This window comes from Marmota marmota, unplaced genomic scaffold (assembly GCF_001458135.2).
Source record: "Marmota marmota marmota unplaced genomic scaffold, marMar, whole genome shotgun sequence".
NCBI classification, from domain to species: Eukaryota; Metazoa; Chordata; class Mammalia; order Rodentia; family Sciuridae; genus Marmota; species Marmota marmota.
Genome location: NW_025999982.1, coordinates 8238736 through 8246681, shown reverse-complemented (window position 1 = coordinate 8246681; position 7946 = coordinate 8238736). Strand labels below are relative to the sequence as shown.

General features: G+C 53.0%; 1 protein-coding gene and 1 non-coding gene across 2 annotated transcripts in view; one reads left to right on the top strand and one right to left on the bottom strand.

Annotated features, from left to right (window-relative positions):
• The window catches only part of Lrfn2 (leucine rich repeat and fibronectin type III domain containing 2), a 165834-nt gene that overhangs the window by 146954 nt on the left and 10934 nt on the right, over nucleotides 1-7946 (top strand). The gene's annotated exons all lie outside the window — the stretch shown is intronic.
• Nucleotides 2720-2825, bottom strand: LOC125617553. The gene has a single exon (XR_007348591.1). It is a non-coding gene; the product is annotated as a U6 spliceosomal RNA (small nuclear RNA).

Genomic DNA, 7946 nt, shown 5'->3' with positions numbered 1-7946 from the left:
CCCGGCTCCCTCAGCCCCGCATGGCTCACCTTCACCACCAGAGGGCTCCTGCTGGAGGGTGGGCCAGCGGTGCCAATGTTGTCTGTAAAAACGATGGACACTTAGATAGGTCATCAATTAATTCATCTATTGATAGATGATAAAGGAAAAAAGCATTCGCCATATGCATACATGGGTGATGGAGCTATTTTTGATGTCGGCGCTCTGCATACGTTGATTGTAATGCTCCCACCACTGCAGTTATGATTGCCACTGCTTTTACAAACAAGAAGACTAACTGGGCATGGTGGCCCATGCCTGTTATCCCAGCAACTCAGGAGGCTGAGGCAGGAGGATCATGAGTTCAAATCCAGCCTCAGCAACTTAGGGAAAGGCCTAAGCAACTTAGCAAGACTCTGTCTCAAATTAAACCATAAAAAGGGCTGGGGATGTGGCTCAGTGGTTAAGCACCCCAGGTTCAATCCCTGGTACCAAAAAAGAAATGAAAAAAAAGGAAGACTAATGCTTTCTGGGAAATCTGTGAACAGGGTAAAGATATAGAGGGAAGCTGTGGAGTCAGGATTTAGCCCAGAGCCCAGGTTCCTCTGGTGCTAAATCATGTGAGCATTCAGGGTTAGGGACCTGTCCCTGCCTTCCCACTGTCCTTCTGTGGCTGTGCCCCGCCTGCCCTTCCCCTGCCTCTTCCCTTCTGGTGATGTTCTTGTGGAAACTTGGGATGTCCGAAGTGGGTGTGGAAGTACAGAGAAGGGAAGTGTCTTTCCCCAGGTCACACAGGGCTCATGACAGAGCTAGCTACTGCTCGAGGCTCCCGTCCCCAGCCTGAACCTGGGTGCCTGGTGGGTGGGAACAGCTCTGTCCCCATCCTCCTTTCCTTGGGCTCCTGGGTTTGGACTCTGTCAGAGGCTGCAGTTGTCTGGATAGAGCGGAGGTCTCCCTCCTGAAGCCACGCCTCCTCCCTTTCCTCCCTCCTGTCTGCTCGCTGCAGATGTGGTGTCTGGGAGGATCAGCAGAACCAGCCCAGGGAAGTGCTGAGTGGGCTCCACCTGACCACTGCTGGAAGGGCATTTCTCCAGGGGCCCAGGCAGTGGGCAGATGATGCAGCAGCTCTGCAAGCCAGATGACCAGCAGGCCACGCGTCAGCCCCCAAGAAAGCATCGGCCAGTTTCTCCACCAAGCTGTCATACCAAATATCCTCGGGATATAAAGGTGACAGCTCACACTGGTGCATGCTTTGCCACTTGCAGCCTGTCCCAGGAGGGATGTGTCTCTTTGGGTTCCTCAGCAGTCCTGAGGGCAGGTAGTGTTACCGCTGTTGACCAGTGACGAGTCCTTGCTTCCCCGATGTTGAAGAATAACACCAGAAAAGCACACGCCGAGGCAAGGTCAGAGTAGAAATTAGAAGTTTATTAAAGGACAGCAGAAAAGACTTCTCCCGGAGGAAGAAGGGGACCCAAGAGGTGGAATCCGTGGAAGTGCGGTTGTCTCCCCTTTTTATAGGTTTGGTGATGGAATGCAAGGGGGAAGGGTTGGGACACAGGTGGGCCAAACGGGCAGGAAGGACTTAATTATCACCTTTTGGGATGGGCTTATCACTTCTCTGGGATGGGCTATCTCCAAATCTGTTGGGGCTGTTTCCTGGGCTCCATTAACTTTTCTTTGAGGTGGACTTTGGCCTAGGGCCTTTTTGGGGACTTCATTAACATTCCATGAGTTGTCCTGCATTTCCCGGAATCATTCTCAGCATGGCCTCCATTTTAGATTTCACTGGATATTAGACCCGATTTACCTAACTACACTGACTACCTAACTTTAAATCTGGCTTCAGTAGTAGTGTGGGCCTTCCTGTTTGATAGACGAGAGAAACATCTCTTTGTCCAAGGTCACTCAGCTGGCAGATGGCAGGGGTGGATTTGAACTTGACCTTCAGACATTTGGCTTTATGACCACAGTATTTCCATAAAGGAGGGTTAGGCATCCTGGGCAGAGGGGTCAGGTAATCTGCCCAGGGTCACACAGCTAGTCAGTGCCAGAGCAAGGTTTGAACTCAGGCCCAGGTGCTGCGAGTCACTGGGTTTTCATCTTCAGCAGTTCCTCCTGGGCATTGGATTCCTGCCATGTCCTGCCCTGAAACTGCCCCAGTCTTCAACCCTCAATGAGTATGGAGAAGAGCAAGCAGATGGTCAGGGGCCACTCTCCCCGCTGGGCACCTTCTCCAATGCCGCCTGTGGCCCCAGGTCTGACAGGGCCAGCCAGCCTGGGCAACAGAACTAAGCAGCCCCTGTGTGCACTGCTGGCCACCCGAGCGTCCTCAGCCTTGCTGGAGCGACACACAGATTCCCAGCAACCCCTGTTCTTCCTGCTCCCCTGGCAGAATTTGCTTTGTGATAACATTTTATATATATATATAGAGAGAGAGGTACAAAATGTACGCGTGTAGCAGGGACTATTTTAACCACTTTTAAGTGACAGTTTGGTGGCATCGAGTTCATTCGTGTTGTGTAACTATCGCCTCTGTCCGTCTCTAGGAGTCATCATCCCAGTGTGAGATGGGCACCCTCAGATAGCAACTGCGTCCCCCTCCACCAGCCCCTAAGCCACCCTCCCGCCCTCTGTCTCTCTGAGTGCGTCCACGCTAGGTGCTTTGTGTACTGTATCTGTCCATTTGCACCCAATGTCTTCCAGGTTCATCCCGGTTGTAGCATGTATCAGAATTTTACCAAAAAATGGTGACAGCTTCACAGATGTGCATGTCACCTCTGACAGGGGTCACACTCGTCTTCTCTGTAAGGTTCCAGTTTTTAGTCTATGTGTGCTGAAGAGAGCACTGTGGTGGCATTCTGAAGGATGCTGGCGCTGGCTTTGCCCCTAGGTGTTGTCCCGTGAAATCCACGGGTCTGCCGGTGGAGGTGAATCGTGCCATCCGGTTCCATGTTGGGTGGTGCTGACTCGGCGCCAGCTGGTTGTCCTAGCGCATCCTGGACACAGCTGGTGGGGAATCTTCGGCTCCCACCGATCTGTATGTGACAAGGTGTAATTGACCTGACACCTTCTGTGTTTTTCTGTAAACGATGACTTGTTGAGCAAACTCTTCTCAGCTCCTCCAGGAGACGAATGGCAACTATTGTCATCGTAGCCATCATTGCTGTGGCCCTGAAAGGCCCCAGGAAGGGACAGGTGTGCCTATCCCCATTGCCCGTAATTTCTCGCAGAGGGTTGGCTTTGCTATCCCATTTCACATGTGAGGAAATTGAGAGGAAAAATGATCTGGAGTCAGCTAGGCAGAGGCAGGACTGGTCTTCCGAAGAAGTTTCTGTCTGATTCCAAAGTCCACAGTCTTTCCTCTAAGATATGCTAAACCAGTCCCTGTGTGGGTGGAGGTTGAGGACAAATAAATCCAGAGGGAAGTCCCACATCTGTGAAGACCTGGATGAAGAGAGACAGAGAGAAAGGAGAGACAGACAGACAGACAGAGGCCTTGCATGGGATAAGGGGGCTGGTCCTGGTGGGCTCAGCCCATGGTGACAGAGCACTGCTCTAAGAGAACAGAGAGAGAAAGGAGTCTCAGGAGCAGCCCCGGGGGTCTCACCGATGGCTCAGTGTGGGCCACCCACGGATGCAGCTCCCAGGGAATTCAGAGTGGCCCTGAGAAGCGTGACATCTGATGGGGAGAATGTGGGTCCTAAGACAAATCACCTGACGGGAGGGGAGCAGCTAAGAAGCACTGGGATCTGTGCCTGGCAGTTGCTGGGGAGGATGGGATGCTAATTCTGGAGAAGTGGGGTGGCGTGGCCTCACAACTGGAGAAAGTCAGCCAGGGGTAAAAGAAAGACATAGGAGCTTTCCAGGCGGACCCCTGGGGTTGCACTAGGGACAGATGGGTGGTCCCTGAGGAGGGGAGGAGCAGGCTTTCAGAACACAGCCCACCTGAGCTGAGCATCAGGAATGGATGCGTTGCCCAGAACTAGGAGGGGGGCAGCAGTTGGCGTGTCCCAGGAGCAGAGTGCTGCAGCCAGAGGGGCCTATGTTGAGGGACTGAGGAATCCGGTGACTGTCAGGGCCCCTCTTGTTCCTGTGGTCTGAGTGGAGATGAGCAGGAGAACTAGAAAGAAGCCAGCCGCCGGCTGAGAGCCAGCAAAGGCAGTGCTGGACGGAAGGGACCAGGAGGCCCAGGGCTGCACCTAGACAGACCCCAGATCTCAGCCCACAGCAACTCTGGGAGGGACTCCATCACCTGCCCCTTTTACAGAGAGGTTAAGTGGCATGCCCAAGGTCACACAACTGGTCACTGGTGGCACAGGGGTTGGAGCCCTGGTAGTGATTACTGGCACCTGTCCCCAACCTCCTGGCTTTCTCCACTCTGTGAAGGAGCACTCTGAAGCAGCAGCTGCCACACAGGCACAGGCAGCAGGGTCTGCCCTGGTTCCCCAGCCAGGAAGCAAAGGCAGGGCCTTCCTGATGGGGCAGTTCACCTGTCTCCAGGTAAGCTCTTACTCTGGGGAGATGGGTGCAGAGACAGCCTGCTGGGTCTCAGATCACTGTGGCCTAATTTCCAATAGTGGCCAGGGCTTTGTCCTTGTGTCTGCTGAAAACAAGTGGCACATCCGGCAGTGTGCAAGCGCCACACTCAAGATGGCTCCCTGCAAGTGCCACACCTAAGATGGCTCCCTGCATGCTCAGTCAGGACCAGGCACCGCCCATCTCCAGCTTCCAGCTTGATGAACCAGCACCAGGGTTGCCTCTCTCTGGGTTGTGGGGTGAAGCATTGCCCACTCCTATATGTGGCTCATCCTCATGCAGACCTTCCTCTGTGCCAGACCCTGACCTGGGTTCTTCATGAATTGTAATTGACTGAATCCTCAGGACACCCTGTAAGGCAGAGATGACGAACACCCCATTTTACAGAAACAGGACATTCCTAGGACACTAAGACACAGAGGACACTACGACACCTCAGGATGTCAAGGGCTTACTATGTGCCAAGTGTTGTTCTAGGCCCTGGGGAAATCCAGGAACAAAAGAGAGGAAAAGTTCTGACCTCAGGGAGCTGACATTCCAGTGGAAGGAGAGAAAGACAGACACTGAACAGTAAGCACAGGGAGTGAGAGATAATGTCTGTCAGGCAAAGTGCAATGGAGGAAAATGAACAGAGTAAAGGGCTTGGGGGAGCCAGGGTAGAGGTGGGTGGAAGCTCACATAGGGTGATTGAGATGGTCTCCCTGAGGAGACATTAGAGCAGAAGTTTGGAGAAGGTAGGTAGGTGAGCATCTAGCTACCTGGAAGAAGAGCATACAGGCAAAGAGAACAGCCAGTGCAAAGGTCCTGTGGCAAGAAGCCCTGGGTGGGTCTGAGGAGCTGCAGGCAGCCAAGGTTACAGACTGAGCAGGGGGAGTATTTGGAGAGGGAATCCATGAGGCAAGAGGCAGATCACCTGGGACCTGTGCACTATGGAGGACTCTGGGTTACATGAGATGGGCTTCACTGGGGTGGCATTGAACAGAGGAGGGACAGGACTGACGTATATTCTAACTGTATCCCTCTGACTGCTGTGGAGACGCAGCTGGGGGAGGGGAGCAAGGGAGGACACCCAGAGGTAGGGGTTTGACCTTTAACTCTGCCTGCAGTCCCCAGGGCTGTGGAAGAAATGTCTGGATGCACCTGAGGCTGGAGGCCTTGGCTGGGCGCTTCGTCTCAGAATCTCAGCCATGATGGAAGGAAGTGTCTCCTCGGCTCACTGACTGGTGGAGCCACCAAGGCAGGGGCACTTGGGAGGGTCCCATGTTCTCAGGAGGGGCAAAGGCAGTGAGCAGGGTCACAGCCAGTTCCTCATCCCGGGCCCTGGCTTGCAAGTGGATAAAAGGCCTGACCTTTGGGGCCTTGAGGCTTCTGCATACTCCACCATTCTGAAGAGCAGCCCTGCACCTCTTCCGGTCCTCACTCAGGGCCCTGTGTTCAGGCAAGGCCGGTGTTTGGCACCAGTAGAGGGGACTCCATGCCTTGCACTGGTAATTCTGATAATTTTGACTCCTCTAATCCCTGGACCATCAAATATGGGGCCCGGGGTCTTCCAGATGCACAACACTCCATCCCACAGAGTTTGAATGCAACCTCAGAATCCTTCTCAACACTGGCACCCAGAAAACCCTCAGAGATGGAACACAAGAGTAAACATATTTGCAAACCTTCTAGAACCTGGTTCCTGGCCACTGCCTTGGTGACCTCATTCCCTACCACCCTCCCTTTCTATCTCCGTTCCAGCCATGCTACCTCCTCACTGTTCCTGTCTCAGGGCCTTTGCATGGCCTTTCCAGGCAGCTCCTTCTGCCCCAAAACTGTGCCCACATGTATCCACGTGGCTCTTTACTTCCCTCAGACCTCCCACTGGCATGAAGCCCTGAGACCACCATCATCGCTCACCGGATCCCATCTCTGTTCCAATTGACTGTGTGACCTCAGGAAGTTCATTTAATCACTGTCTCTAAAATGGGGAGCAAAATTAAATGTACTTTCCACATAGCTTGAGAAAATACGAGGGTTCTGGGTTTTCATCTTGGCTGAGCACAAAACTCTGCAAGAACTTGGGCAAATCTCATAACCTCTCTGAGCCTCAATTTTCACTTCTGTAAAATGGGGATGATAATAGCACCTCCCTCACAGGCTGCTATACAAATTAAATTAATTAATAATGTAAAATACTCAGAACGGCGTTTGACAAATGGTAGATGCTCAGTAACCGTTACCTGTTACTGCAAGGTAACATGTTTTCTTCTTTGATAATTGCCATCAAACAGTTGGCTTGACTCAAAGACTTACTTCCTGCCAAAATTTCATTCTGCTTAGTTCAATTTAAGTAAAACAGTACAGTCATCCTTTAATGTCTGAGGAGAACTGGTTCCAGGACCCCTGCAGGTACCCAAATCCGCAGATGTTCAGGTCCCTTATATGGAACCAGCATAGTATTTGCATATAACCTACACACATCCTCCTGTATTCTTAAGTCATCTCCAGATTATTCATAGCACCTAAGAGGATGCAATAATAGTGGTAAGAAAAAGAGTCTGTACACAGATTCTTTTTTTCTTCAAATATTTCCAATCCACGGCTGGTTGACTTTGAGGCTGCGGAATTGGAGGATTCCCAGGTAACACTGCATAGGGAAGTCTTGCTTGGGTGGCCTGGCAGGCCTGTGCAGGCAGCCTCTCTGCCCAGCCTCCATTTCTTCATCTGCAATGTGGGGCAACATTCCTGCATCAGAATCAGTTTGCAGAATGAGACCCTGCCTGCAGGAAGTGCCAGCCTCACAGGAAGTACCCCATGCAGGGTGTGCAGATAGAGCATCCAATCTCCTCTCCTGCCTTGGGTTTGTGCAGGGAAGCCAGCAGGCCCCTTAGGGGCTCGGCAGAGGAAGGAGAGGCTGCAAAGTCAGGGCCTCTCGTCTGGGTTTAATGAGGCCCTTTCATGCGGTCGGAGATGTGAAGGCGGCTGAAGAGGTTGGCAGGCCACGGGTCCATGAAGGGCTGGTAATGAGGATGCCGAGCCAGGGAAGGGGCGCAGGGAGCTTGACGTGGCCTCTCCAAATTAGTGCTGGGCTCAGCAGGCAGCTGTGCGCATCGCTGATGGAGGGGAGGGGGTGGCAGAGCTTCTGCAAAGGGGAGGTGCTGGGGGAGCTGAGACGGATGGGGCAGGAGGAGCCCCGAAGATAAAAGGGGTGTTTGACAACTTCAGGAAAGGAAGGAGCTGCTTTCTTACGTCGACACCAGCACCCATTTCCTCCTGACACAAAAGCACCCTACCCCCCCCCCCAAACACACAGCTGCACAAGGCCAGCGACTCCGCCCACCTGTCTTCTCTTGGGGGCTGCATTCCTGGGGGAGGTTCATGGCTGCTGCAAAAATGGAGACCCTCAGGGTTATACAGTGGAGGGGGTAGAGAGAGAGGAGGGGAGGGGA